Below are 14257 nucleotides of genomic sequence, written 5' to 3'. Positions count from 1 at the left end.
GCCCTGAACTGCTTGTTCTGTATGAGTGTAGCTAGCACACAGTCCTTCTGTAGGTAGCTTTCCTTGTCTGGAACAACCTACTCAAGCTGTGTACAAAGGAAAAGAAACAACACTAGAACTTAAAATTTGGAAATGCCCAGTGCAAGTTGAGATGTATGCATTTCCAGAGCCTTCCTAGCACTAGGGGCTTTTGAACAACAATCTCTTCAACAACAATCTCCTTGGCCTTTGCAAGCTGCCTTTTCAGGTATTAGTCAATATGCATGCATAGAAAGCCCCCTTGCTGTGTGCTCTGCCACAACACTAAGACCATCAGTGTTGTAGGATGATAGGGAAACTTCTCCCAGGACAGAATGCAGCCATTGTTATGTTTAGCAAATAATTAACCTGTCAAACTGGGCACCAGTGGCCCTTGACTATAAACCTAGCTACTCAGGAGGCAGAGATCTGAGTATGCCAGTAAAAAACCAGCTTGGGCAGGAAAGGCCTTGAGACACTTATCTCCAAGAAACCACCAGAAAACTGGAAGTGGCACTGTGGCTCAAGTGATAGAAAGCTAGACTTGAGCTGAAGAACAGAGAGACAGCCCCTAGGCCTAGAGTTCAAGTCCCATGACCAACAAAATAAAGAAAAAGAAAGAAAGAAAGAAAGAAAGAAAGAAAGAAAGAAAGAAAGAAAGAAAGAAAGAAAGAAAGAAAGAAAGAAAGGAAGGAAGGAAGGAAGGAAGGAAGGAAGGAAGGAAGGAAGGAAGGAAGGAAGGAAGAAAGACAGAAAGAAAGAAAGAAAGAAAGAAAGAAAGAAAGAAAGAAAGAAAGAAAGAAAGAAAGAAAGAAAGAAAGAACCTGTCATGATGAGAGATATGGCAAAGCTCAAGCCTTTGCAGATAAAGACATCCTGACCTGGGAGATGGCTCAAAAACAGAGGCACTGTTAACTTCTCCTGGTAAGAACCAAAGCTCCCACTGGAGCCCATACCATTAGAATAGAGCAGATCCCCAGCACATGCCTACAGCCCCAAGTCAGTGTGGCCAGAGTGATTAGCAGCCAAGCTTCCAAGTCCCCTTTGATTCCTGCCTCCTGGGCACATTGTGGGCCAGCTCAGAAGGAGGTTTCAGAAGAGCATAAAGAGCCATGAAGCAAAGCAGTCGTGTAGAAATGCAAAGCACATAACTCCCACCTCTGGGATTCCAGAGTTATTCTCAGATTATTTTGTGGATAAGAAGATGTGAGTGAATTATCTTGCTTCCTGAAAAATATCTCTGTATAGGTAGGTACTCTTTGCCTCACACTGAAAGGCAACCACTTGTCCAAAGGCTGGTCTCATCTGTGGCCAATAAATTTCCTTTTCCCGGCCATCACCCCTTTAACAGACATCTGTATGTTGGCTGATAGCACATCCATGAATGGAGATGTACCTGCAAAGGGTTTGAAACCATAGTGGTCCATGATGTCCTATCACCATTTCTCTCCCACTGTCATCTCAGAATTAGACCAGAAGCTGGTTGCAATCACCGCACATATCAACACAAGACTGTCAATACCAGAACCTTGTCAAAGTCTACTTCAAAGATACCTTTCAGTTTCAATCTATGTCTGACAGAGTATCTACCCCATACTTTTTTGGTCTAGGATATGTGAAGCTATAAACTGGGAGACTTTTAGAGAATAAGATTAGAGAGAACGGGTCTCCTGGACAGGATCTGCAATAGGTACGACAAATTGGAAGGAAAAGGGAAACAGCATAAGGAAATATCATTAACATGGCCAAAGTGGTCAAAAGACATCTCTCCAATGCAAGAATGTCTTTCTGACAAACCTGTTCTTGTTGGGCCATGGCCTGGTATGGTAGTGCCACTTTACACTCTGGTCCCATTAAAGTAACATACATGTCATGGCTTCTTCCTTCTATGGCCTAGGCTGACTACCAGAGGTTCATTCCCTGTTTCTACCTCTGCTTTCTAAAAGGGTACACATATCAAGGGGCTCTCTTCTTTCCCCCTACAAATATTCTACCAATGTCCCCTCATTTCACAATTCCTCATTGCCAATCTGGGTGCTGCTTTTCTATGAGTTCTAATGTATCCTCTCCTGAGCCTAACATTTGTTGCCTTTCCTCCTTTTGGTGCTGGGGACTGAACTGAGAGTCATGTGCATGCCAGGGATGTACTCTACCACTGAGCTGCATCTTCACCTCTGAACTTTGTTTATCATACTTGTCAAGAACTCTATTAAGTATTTGATACAATTACTAAGGTACATGAGAATAAGGGAGATGCTGCACTTAGCAATTGGACAAAAAAATCACCTATCTATAGGAATCACCTCCACATTAGCTTGTGTGGCAATGAATGCAGAGCTCTGGCTAGGAGAAAACAAAAGTCATGCCTGAGAAATACATGGTGGTCTACTGGTAAAATTATCAACAGGAGTTTTCTAAGGAGTGAGGCATGAGTCATTAATTATGAACCAAGAACTACTTCTTCAAAAGTGTAAAGAAATAAGCCAAAGCCACCAGAAAAGACTCATGAAAAGACTCATAAATGAGTACTTAAGAGAAAACAAAAATGTTCTTAGTCAAACACTGGTAGATAGGATGGGTGGTGCCTCCATCACAGCTTGGCCTCAATCCTTAACCCACTGAGGAATGAGAGTGCCTTGGCCAGGCCTGCCTTCAGTTCTGACCCAGCAGCCTTAGAAGATTTGAGGTCATCCAACCTGGTCAGTTCTAGGACTAGAGACCCAGGGGTGTCAACACTTCCTCCCTAGGACTCCCACAATGGAAGCTATTTGCACTTTGATCTCCCTGGGGCAAGGACACAAAACAATCTGCTTCTAGTCACAGATCACTCTCTGGGACAGTTTACTTTCTAATGAGTGAGATCAGCTTGGCTTAAAGATCTCTATCCCACCCCTCCCCACCCTACCCCAACCTCAGGCCTGGTAGAGGAAACCATCTCCCAACTTTACTAGCAACAAGGGACTTGCACCTCACCCAGAAGTACCTTTTCCTTAGAGCTTTCTATAAGTTGCAGTATTCCCATAGCCCTGTTTCTGAAGAAAAAGGTACTCTTACAGGTTATTGGTGGCCATGGAGGAATGCTTGGCACAGATAACCTGCCTGGAGCCTCACTTAAAGAAGAGTGAAAGATTCTGGCAAAAATAACCAGTGACTGATTTGGCCTCCAGTGAAAACAGAAGTGTTTACCCTCTTCCTGGCTATTGTAGGTTCTAAGCTATTGAGATTTCTGTTTCACTCATGTAAAGTAAACATACCCAACAGGCTAGATCCATCCATCCCTTATATCCTTACAACACCCTGTGGGCCTCAGACAGCTTTGACTGCTGGAAAAATGAACATGAGAATGGGTAATTGGGACAGGCCATGTTTCCCCTCCTCTCCTTGACTTGGAAGTACTGTGTCAAGCAGTTCTTTATACACTATGGGACTGGTCAGCTTCTCAGCCTCTCACTTCCTCAAACAGCTAGAGTCACTTCTGTACTTAAAGCTGCCAGACACCTTGAGAAACTTCCCTGGCAACCAGGAACTTGCACTCATGCTGTGAGCACTGCTTCATTGCCAATTGAACTCTAAACACAGGGATCAGTGTTCCTGATACTGTTTCTGGGGAATGTGACTGAAATCCCTCTGATGGGATATGAGACAAGAACCTGTGGTTGTCTGAAGGAGAAGTAGCATCTGGATCTAGTTTTCTTTTTCTTCAAACTGCTTTTTTGCTACTTGCATGCTTTCGAGATATTGAAAACTATAAAACTGGGCCAGGGGGAAAAACAACAACATTGGCACTTGTCATCCTCTTCTTCAAAATAGCAGAAAAACCATGAATTTAATACTCCTCTTCAGTACCAGTCCTATATTGCTAAGATTAAATCCTTCTGGCCAAATTTATATTTCAAATACACTGAAAGAATAAAAAGGATTCTAAAGAAGAAAAAGGGCTCAGGGTATAAAATGTATACTTCTTTATTTATACAAATAGGGTTTTAAAACAATCATTTAAAAGAAATCTGCATTTTTACATTCACCGTCAGTGAGTTCCTGACAGAGAAGGCTGAGCATGATGATACATAGCAAGGTCCCACTGCAGGACAACAGTAGCTCAGGAAAGCACCATTTATTTGAGAAGCAGTAGACATGCTCTAGCATTCCTGTTGCACTGCTAGCAATGGGAAGTCTTAAACCTCTTCTTCCACAAGACTTCTTCAAATTCCCCCTGTTCATCAGCAGTGGCATCTTTGCATTGCTGGTACTTGGACACCGGGTCGTTGATGTTGCTCTCAGCCTCAGTGAACTCCATCTCATCCATGTCCTTGCCTGTATACCAGTGCAAGAATGCCTTGTGCATTGAACTGTTCTGAAGTGTGCTTGAAGGGTTCCTGGATGGCCGTGTTGTTGCCAATGAATGTGGCCAACATTGTGAGGCTATGTGGGGGGATGTCACACACAAGTGTCTTCACGTTGTTGGGGATCCATTCTGCAAAGTAGCTGCTCTATTTGTTCTGCAAATTGAGCATCTGCTCATCCACCTCCTTCATGGACATGCGGCCTCGGAAGATGGCAGCCACTATCAGGTAGCAGCCATGGTGGGGATCACAGGTGATCATCGTGTTCTTGGTGTCAAACGTCTGCTGGGTGAGCTTGGGCAGTGAAAGAGCATTGTACTGCTGGCTGGCACGGCTAGTCAGGGGTGCAAGGCCAGGCATGAAGAAGTGGAGGCAGGGGAAGGACACCGTGTTCACGGCCAGCTTGCGCAGGTCTGCATTCAGCTGTGCAGGGAAGTGCAGGCAGGTGGTGACCTTGCTCATGGTAGCCAACACCAGGTGGTTCAGGTCTCCATAGGTGGGCATGAGCAGCTTCAGGGTGCAAAAGCAGATGTCATACAGGGCCTCGTTGTCAATGCAGAATGTTTCATCTGCATTTTCCACCAACTGGTGGACAGACAAGATGGTGTTGTAGGGTTAGGTGAGGATGATAGGGTTAGGTGGATAAAGGCTCAGCCCAGCACTGGGAACTAGTGTCTGGATGTTAGGGAGGAGGGGTGCCTGTTAGCCATCTCCTATGGACTATGATGACATATCAAATATGAAGTTGTCTGGTCTGAAACTCTGGCCAAATGGTTCCGATCTCACTGAGTCTAAGGTGCCAGTGTCCAACATCTTGGGCAAGGGCATGACACTGAAGGTGTTCATGATGCTGTCTGGGAACTCCTCTCGGATCTTATTGAGAATCAGGGTGCCCATGCCTGACCTGGTGCCACCTCCCAGGGAGTAGGGCAGCTAGAAACCCTGGAGAGAGCCACACCTTTCTGCTCACCACTTCCAACACTGACTCCACCAGCTCGGCTCCCTCTGTGTAGTGGCCCTTGGCCCAGTTATTGCCTGCCCTGTTCTTGCCTATCAGACACAAAGACACATACTCCAGGAATAATGACTGTGCTATATACATTGTGCAGACTATAGGCTCCTCTGAGCAACTTTGGCTATTATTTTAGATACACTTTGATGAAATAAAGGAAATGTTTTCTTTTTTTGGGTCCAGTCATGGGCCTGAACTCTGGGCCTGGGCGCTGTCCCTCAGCTCTTCAGCTCAAGGCTAGTGCTCTACCACTTAAGCCACGGCACCACTTCTGGCTTTTTTTTTCCTGCTTATATGGTGCTGAGGAATCGAACCCAGGGCCTCATGCATGCAAGGCAAGCACTGTACTGCTGAGCCACCTTCCTAGCCCTCAGGAAATGTTTTCAATGTGTCTGGGACCCTACAAATCACCCAGGTTCTAAAGAAAGTAAAGACAATGTGGAGGAAGATACATTTTAACCCAAACCACGTGCGTACTTCTAAAAATGAGCAGAGCCTGGGGATGGGAAGGGGTCTCAGTGGTACAGTGCTTGCCTCACATGCACAATGCCGTGGGATCGATTCCTCAACACCACATAAACAGAAAAAGCCAGAAGAGATGCTGTGGTTCAAGCGGTAGAGTGCTGGCTTTGAGCTGAAGAGCTGAGTTACAGTGCTCAGGCCCAGAGTTCAAGCCCCACGACCGACCAAAAAAAAAATGAACAGAGCCTGCCTCAATACTGGAAAAGTACTTACTTTCACAGGAGGAACAGGAGAACAGAATGGTAAGAGGGAAGCTAAGCTGCAGGCACTTGTCTGCACCTTGCTCATACATAGCTGTGCTTTGATTTCTGGTGTCCTGAAGTGGTTCCCTGTTATTGCCAGGTATTTGAAATGGCCAGCAGCGCTGAAACCTTGTTGGAGGCATTCCCTGCTCGCTGTTCATTCCCTTCAGAGGCTGTTTGCAGACTGGCATTTATCTGTGCTGATTGAGTGGCCAGGGACATGACTCCCATGGACTGAAATAGGTAGGTTAGGTGAGGATGATATCTAGATGGATAAAGGCTCAGCTCAGCTCTGGGAACTGGAGTGCCTGGATGTTAGGAAGGAGGAGTGCCTGTTAGCCATCTTCCATGGACCATGCTGACCTACTAAATATGAAGTGTCTGGTCTGAAACTCTATGGTTCCAATCTTACTGAGTCTAAGGTGCCAGGCTCTACGTCCACCATGATGGCCCGAGGAACATATTTGTTGCCTGTGGGAACAAGAGTTGACTTAGGCCTATACTTGACAAGGAACTTAGGGGCAGAGCTTATGATTCTAAGTGGCTCTCAGCATTCATTACAGAAATTACAGCATTTCAGACATGGAAACAGAAAAGATATCTTGAGAATGAATCACCATGCAAGAGGCTTCAGCAACTTTAAGGACGTTTGCAGTTGTCTATTTCCATGCATTTCATTCCTTTGCTTTGGGCATGGTGGCTGAAATCTCAGCTACTCAGGAGGCAAAGATGAGCATCAGGCTTTGAGTCTAATGGGGCAAAAGAAAGATGACAACACCTTTTCTTGTTGTTGTTGTTCATGGTGGGGCTTGAACTCTGAGCCTGGGCACTGTCCCTCAGCTCTTCAGCTCAAGGCTAGCACTCTATCACTTGAGCCACAGTCCCACTTTCAGTTTTCTGAGTTGTTTATTGTAGATAAGGGTCTCAGGGGCTTTCCTGCCCAGGCTGAATTTGAACCATGATTCTCATTTCTCAGCCTCCTGAGTAGCTAGGATTACTGGTGTGAGTCATCATTGCCTAACAGCAAGAACCTTTCTCTTTTTTTGTTAATTTTATTTTTATTGTAAAGGTGCTGTATAGAGGTGTTATAGTTACATGAGTAAGGAAATGAGAACATTTATTGTTGAACATTGTTACCCACTCCTTTGTTGTTCTCCCTTTCCTTCCCCAATTAAAAGTAGCTAGGTGCACAGCACCATTGGTTCATGCCTATAATCATAGCAACTGTGGATTTGGAGATCAGAGGATCGCTGTTCAAAGCCAGCCTCGGCAGGAAAGTCTGTGAGACTCTTATCTCCAATAAACTAATAGAAAACCAGAAATGGCACTGTGGCTTAAGTGGTATGGCTGCTTGTCTTGAACAGAAGAGTTGGGGCACAGTGCATAGGCCCAGAGTTTAAGCGCCACTGCCGAAAAAAAAACAAACAAAACAAAAGAGCCAGGTGTGGCTCTTCAGCAAGTAAATGTAGAGGAATTCAAGTATAATGCTTTCCTAGGGAAAATACATAAAATACATATTTCTTGTGTTATAATGTTTCAATAATTGTTATCAAATAGCACATTTCCCTGTATTCAAATACTCAGAGCAACCTTGGGCGATTACTTGCAATTTGCCATTTAACCTGATTTTTCAAAAGGGATATCAGGTAAAATGATATAAACATGAGTTTGAGATTGCCCCCTTCCTAAACAATCACATGAAGAAAACTGGCCATCCAGCCTGATATGCAGGGGTTCCGGGAAGATGGCGGAGAAGCTGGAATCTGAACAAGCTATCGAATAGAAAGCAGTTTTAGAGTTCCAGTGAACAGTCCTAAGCCAGAGAATCACACCAAGTGTGCCATCACAGGACAGAGAGTTAGACAAGAGAGGGGAAACCAAGGAGACACATCTCAGCCAGCCAGCAGCTGCCGCTTTGGCGGCAGGGTCGCGACGGCGACCACTGCCGTGGGGCCATACCTGAGACACAGAGAGTCCGGGACGAAGGAGCCAGACGCAGCCGATGAGCGGATTCTACTCAACACCAACAAGAACCGACAAGGAGCGGACATCTTCATCCTGCTGTTTGCAGACCAGAGACCACCCAGGATCCAAGACTCGGCGTGAGTACAAGCCCGACGTCCTCACCCCTTCTCAGGGAGCAGAGGAGGGAAGGCCACCCCTCCCCCCCAGCACCGGTGATCTCCATCTTGGATACCGACAAAGCTCGGAGGAGCTGCTAGCTCCAGCTCAGGCCTTGGAATAAAACGAGTCATTTAGCAGGTCACAAGAACTTAACGGCGAAGTGACCTGCCAGACTCAGCTCCATCCAGGGAAAAGTCACCCAGCTCAGGCGCCAGCCATTGGAGTGGCTCGCCACACTGGGTAACCAGAGCCAGAGGCTGCCCCTCCCTCTAGCAGCCACCACAATCAATTGAAAAACAGAAACCCTGAGAATGGCTCCAGGCTGGGCGCTGTGAGCTTTATCACAAAATAGCCCCAGGGAAAAGCTACTGTTTGTTGAAAGGCCTCAACTCTACTCAGAACCTAGCCTCATCAACACATCCCCCTCTTTTGTGATTCTCAAAGCAGATCACCCTCCCACAAAACTAACCTGGGAGGGGGATCTCAAAATCTTGGGTAAAGCAGAGCATTTTTCTGCCTCTTCCAACAAACCAGCCTGAAATGCAGGATCTAATAAAGACACAACATAAAATACTGTTCATAGGAGTGACACAATCCCACACAACAACTCTCAACCAAGGAACCACAAGATTAAAGTCTTATATCTTACTTAAGCAATATCAACACAAAATACCAAGGTGAGGACATCCCCAAATGTAGATCCATAAAACTCAAATACATTAAATAGCTCTGTCCTTTTGTTTGCACTTTTTCATTGGTTTATTACACAGGAAAACCAATTATCTACGATTCTGTTTGTATACAATAATGTAGAACGGAAACTCTTTATATAAAATTAAATGAATTTCACATTGACAGTTACAAAAACTGAAAATCTACTCTGTAGACTTCAGTAAGGTTGTTTGTATTAGGAAAGACAATATGAATCATTTAAAAGCAGTGTTTACACATTATTATTGGGTTTTTCTACATCACAACAATGTTTTTTACTTTAAAAACCTTAAAAAGAATTTATTGTTGGCTAAGTATTCATATTCAAAATGCTGAAGTCCAGAAGTGTTATAGATTTCAGGGTGAGACACTTTATGCTTTGTGATTTGGACTATTCACATATATATTAGTGACTGAACATCCCTCTTTAAAATTTTAAAATTTTCAATTTCAAAAAAATTTTTTTTAGAAATTTAATCTGTATTTTAAAGAGGGCAATGTAACTGGGCTCTGGTTGCTGAAGGGTGAAATTCTAGCTACTCAAAAGTCTGAGATCTTAGGATCGCAGATTGAAGCCAGCTGGGACAGGAAATTCTGGGAGACTCTTATCTCCAAGAAACTACCTGAAATAGTTGGTGCCATGCCACCTCCTATGGAGTCTGCATGAGATCGTGTTAGACAAAGAGCTTTAAGGAAGCATGCCTGCAGGAAGAGGGTGTTGGTTCAAGGCATCCCATACACTTGGCTGCACCTTTATAGCCTCTACTACCTTTATTCTTACTATATTCTTCTTGCCTGTACATTCGTTGCTTTTATTCTCGTTTTGGCTATTTTTCTATTGATCCGTGAACAGAGCATGTTGTTTCTTTCCAGTCCAATGGAGATGACTTCTCTAAATAATAAAGACTAGGACCAAAGATTAAATGTGGGCGATGCCCCAATCAATCTATCATCTGATGTGACGCTGCCTCCAAAAACTCCTACAACTTCACAAGCGGTTTTGCAGCTCACGCATAGTAAACATAAAAACTTAAAATTTCCAAATATGTTACAACAAGCAGAATTAATGAATTAAACTAAGCTAGAAGGAGTTATCCCAGAAGCCCAGAGAGTTCTAAAAAAAGGAACCCCTGATAATAAAAGGAAAAGAAAGATTGAAGAGATGAAGGACAATGCCTATGCCCAGAGTTGAAACCCCATGACAAGAAAAAAAAATCCAGGTGTGGCTAGTCAGCAAGTACAGGTAGGGGGAACTCAGTAAAAGGCTTTCCTGAGGAATTCACAAGTGTATACTCAAAAATTAAAACAAAATATATGGTGGAGTGGCTCAGATGGATACAGCACTTGACTTACAAGATGGAGGCCCCAAATTCGAACTACAATACCACCCTAAGAAAGGCAGGAACTCCTTCCTTGTCATTAGTATTCCTAGGGACCTATTCTGCCACGGTATTGGAAGCCAGTTGGGAGACACTCACTAGCTGCCTCATTGTAATACACCTCGATTCTCTGCAGCTGTAAGCTGCTGTCTACATAGTAGTTTCCAGTGCAGTCAATGTTGTGCTCATTGCTTAGCATTTCCCAAAACTGAGATGGAAATAGAAGTGTATTATGGCCTAGAATGTTAACTGTCCAAACAATGGATTTTAAAATAACTATAAGAAACCCAAGTCCTGTTGACACAACTATTTTTGTAAAAAAATTAGATTTTTTAAATTAAAAAAGCACAAAAATTGATAGCATTTTAGTTTTGTTAATCTCTTCGCTATCTTGCTGAATAGAAGACATCTGGGTTCTCCTATGAGTATTCTATCTTATGGGATACCATATTCTGTTTGGATTCTATGACCAGAACCTGGTCTTATATGGACATTAAGTTGCCAAAGCAGTAACTTGAAGACTCAGCTAGAAGGGTCTCCAGAACCCCAAGGGTCCTCAGAGCATACACTGATTTAGACAACCACTGATTTAGAAAACACCCAACTTAAGGGAACTGAGTTAGGGCATGAAAACTCAGAGAAATTTGCATTAAGGTGGACGAACTGTTCTCAATTATCTGATACTCATCAGTTGACAAAAAGGGAATCCTCTGTATCTGTCAGCTCAAAGACACTGCACTCCTTTCATTCAAATCAGACCAAAAATGCATTAGTCTATTCCCAGGAAACTAAGTACAATGACTTGAGTCTCAGGTAAGACAAAGACATGCAAGCCTTGCTTAAAAAACCACACCCACTTGGGCCACACAAATTAGGGAAATTGGGGAAACTATCTGGGGGACTTGATTTCCAGGAGGTTAGGGACTACTATGGAGCCCCACCTACCTCAGCCTAGACATGACCACCACCACCTGCACCCTCCAACCCCATCCTCTTCCTCCTCATCCCCCTAAATTTGAGACTAGGATCCTAGGCCAGTGTCATGCTCCCCTTTGCGCCAATCTGGTTGCCACAGTGGCTTGCCTGTATGTACATGATCTCCCTCACAGTGTAGGGCTGCAGAGCAGTTGGATGCGTGTCCTCAGCAGTGGTGTACACAGAGGCAAACAGGTAGGGCTGGGGAGCAGGAATCTGACACAGCCAACTCAGATCCCCATTTAAACCTCTTGTTACAGGGGCAGAAGAGATGGGGTGGACTTGATAGGCAGAGCCAGTAGGTGCTCCAGCTCATTCTCCCTACTGCTGGGTAATCAGAGATAGCTACCTGTTATCACTTAGCCCTGGCATCCAGCTGTCAGCCTCAAGTCAATTAGCACAGCTGCCACTCTATTTGGAACCTCTTGTCACACTGCCATCCACGTCCCACCCTGACTCACAAGAGAGGCTGAACCCTGGGATCCAGGAAGCAAGAGGAGGGGCTTCCTTTACACAAGGTACTTGTGCCAGAAGCCAAGAACAAGCCTACCTTCTATTTTTGATAGGAGGGCCTAGAACTGAAGGGGCACGTTCAGCTGTGATCCCAAGAACAAGCACAAACTGTTGGATTCCATGACTGATTTCCATTCTGGGAAGAGTCAGGGGCTTAGGGCCTTGCCTTCATACTCAGGTTTTCTTTTCTTTTCTCTTAAAAGCAGCTTGCTTTATTACTTAAGCCATAGGTCTACTACAGTCTACTTTTTGTTTCATTTGGCTTCTGCTCCGAGCATGAGAACTCAGCTCCTGCTCTGTGTGTGTGTGTGTGTGTGTGTGTGTGTGTGTGTGTGTGTGTATGTGTTTGTGTGTGTGTGTGTGTGTGTGTGTGTGTGTGTGTGTGTGTGTTTGGCCGGAGTTAGGCACGTTGGTGTTAGGGCTTAAAATTAAGGCCTGGTGACTCTTTTTGAGATTTTTACTATTATTGAGATTAGGTGATTACCTAAATTTTTCTTATTTCAGAATATTGTGGAATAGTGATATTTAGTTGAAGTCACAAACATATTTTAACCTTCACAATGCAAATTGTCATTATTATGGTCGATAAAGTTTGTGAATTCTATAAGCTTTGACAATACAGTTCTATAAGCTTTGACAATACAATTATTTCTTCCAGGTGATATATACATTTCTTTCCTTTTGCTTATTGTAAGACGTTCTGTCTTTCACTCTCATTCTTCTCCTCTCTTTCTGAGGTTTTATTGATTTACTTAGTTAACTGAAGGGTAGGTGGCTCTACTACTTGAGCCACAGCTAAACTTCTGCCTTCTTTAAGTGATTAATATGAGGCAAGAATTCCATGGGTAGTCCAGGGCAGTACAGAAAGGCTTGAAATCTGATGATCAGAGTTCAAAGTCAGCCTGGGCAGAAAAGTCAATGAGACTCTTATCTCCAGTCAACCTAATAGGTGGAAGATAGTAGAGCTGTAGCCTTGAGCAAAACACTTCAATTTTAAGTCCCTCAACTGAACACACTGAAGCAAGTTTCATGGACTTTCCTGTCCAGTATGGCTTTGAACCATGACCTACAGATTTCCGTTTCCTTAGCATTCAGAATTATAAGTGTGAGTCAACATTTACAAATCTTTAATTACCTCTTCTTTCACCTTTTCAGTTATTTATTCTATCTTTCTTTCCTTTTGAAATTTGTTATTAGGCACTAGCTCTTATGCTGTTTTTTTGTTTCCCTTGAAACTACCATGCCCTACAACTTTGACCACAGGTAAACTACAGGCTGTTTTTCTTTTTTGCAGCTCTTTTTCTAGGGCTTAAACTCAGGTCACAGTGACTGAGGTTGTATTTTTTTTAATTGAGTGGTGGTTCTTAGGTCTTGAAATTAAGTCAAGATGACTTTCCTTGAGGTTTATTTATTTTTACCTTAATAGTAGCTGGTTTCACTACTTGAGCCACAGCTCAACTTTTGCATTTTTTGTGATTAATAGGAGATTAGAATATCAATAGAAAGTCAAGAGCATTACAGAAAGGACTGAAATCTGAGAATCATGGTTCAATGCCAGTCTTGGGCAAGAAAGTCAATGAGACAATTATCTCTAATAACCACCAAGAGGTTGGAAGAAGTAGACCTGTAGCCATGAGCAAAACATAGCAAGTTCAAGCCCCCATACTGAACACAGTAAAATATGTCTCCTGTACTTTCCTGCCTGGGCTGGCTTTGAACCAAAGTCCTCAGTTTTCAGTAATCTGAGCAGGTAGACTTACAGTTTTGATTTAGAAAGCCTTAATAGCTCCTTTTCCACCTTTTCACTTATTTGATTGTCCCTTCCCCCTTTTTCAAAGTTCATGTCCTTTATTATTAGGGCCTACTCATTTATGCTCAGTATTTAATTAATTAATTTATTGATATTGTCAGTTGGGGGCTTGAACTCAATGCCTAGGAACTGTCTGTCAGGGACACAGCAGGTACACTACTATTTTCAGACACAGTGCCACTTCTATTTAGTTGGAAAAAAAAAAAGTCACCAGGGGACATTTTAGCCGAGGCTGGCTTCCAAATGTGATTCTCAGATCTAAGCTTCCTGAGTAGCAAGGATTACAGGCATGAGCCAGAGGCACCTGGCTTGTTTTTTTTAGATCAAAACTAGCAGGCTCTACATTTAGGCCACACTACTTCACTGTCCATGAGATTTTTGGCCTTTTGTTTTTTGCTCAAAGCTAGCAGGAACAAAAACTCAACTCCTGAGGGTTTTTTTTGGGGGGGAGGGGAGGCTTGAATTCATGGCCTAGTGACTCTCTATGAGGGTTGTTTTGTTTTATTTTGGGTATTTTGTTTTTCATTTCAAAGCTAGCAGGCTCTACTACTTGAGCCTCAGCTCAACTTCCGCCTCTATTTTTCTTTTAGTGGTTAATAGTAGATAAG

The 14257-nt window shown here is 43.5% G+C and overlaps 2 pseudogenes; both read right to left on the bottom strand.

The window, feature by feature from the left end:
- LOC138840964 (chromodomain Y-like protein) overlaps window positions 1-1400 on the bottom strand; it is a 158192-nt pseudogene extending 156792 nt beyond the window's left edge.
- A 2777-nt stretch (window positions 1401-4177) lies between these two features.
- Window positions 4178-12011, bottom strand: LOC138840963 (tubulin beta-2 chain-like; annotated as a pseudogene).
- Between the last annotated feature and the right edge of the window lie 2246 nt (window positions 12012-14257).

This window comes from Dipodomys merriami, unplaced genomic scaffold (genome assembly GCF_024711535.1).
Source record: "Dipodomys merriami isolate MVZ:Mamm:240054 unplaced genomic scaffold, mDipMer1.0.p SCAF_308, whole genome shotgun sequence".
NCBI classification, from domain to species: Eukaryota; Metazoa; Chordata; class Mammalia; order Rodentia; family Heteromyidae; genus Dipodomys; species Dipodomys merriami.
This window is presented reverse-complemented; position numbering and strand designations above follow the sequence as displayed.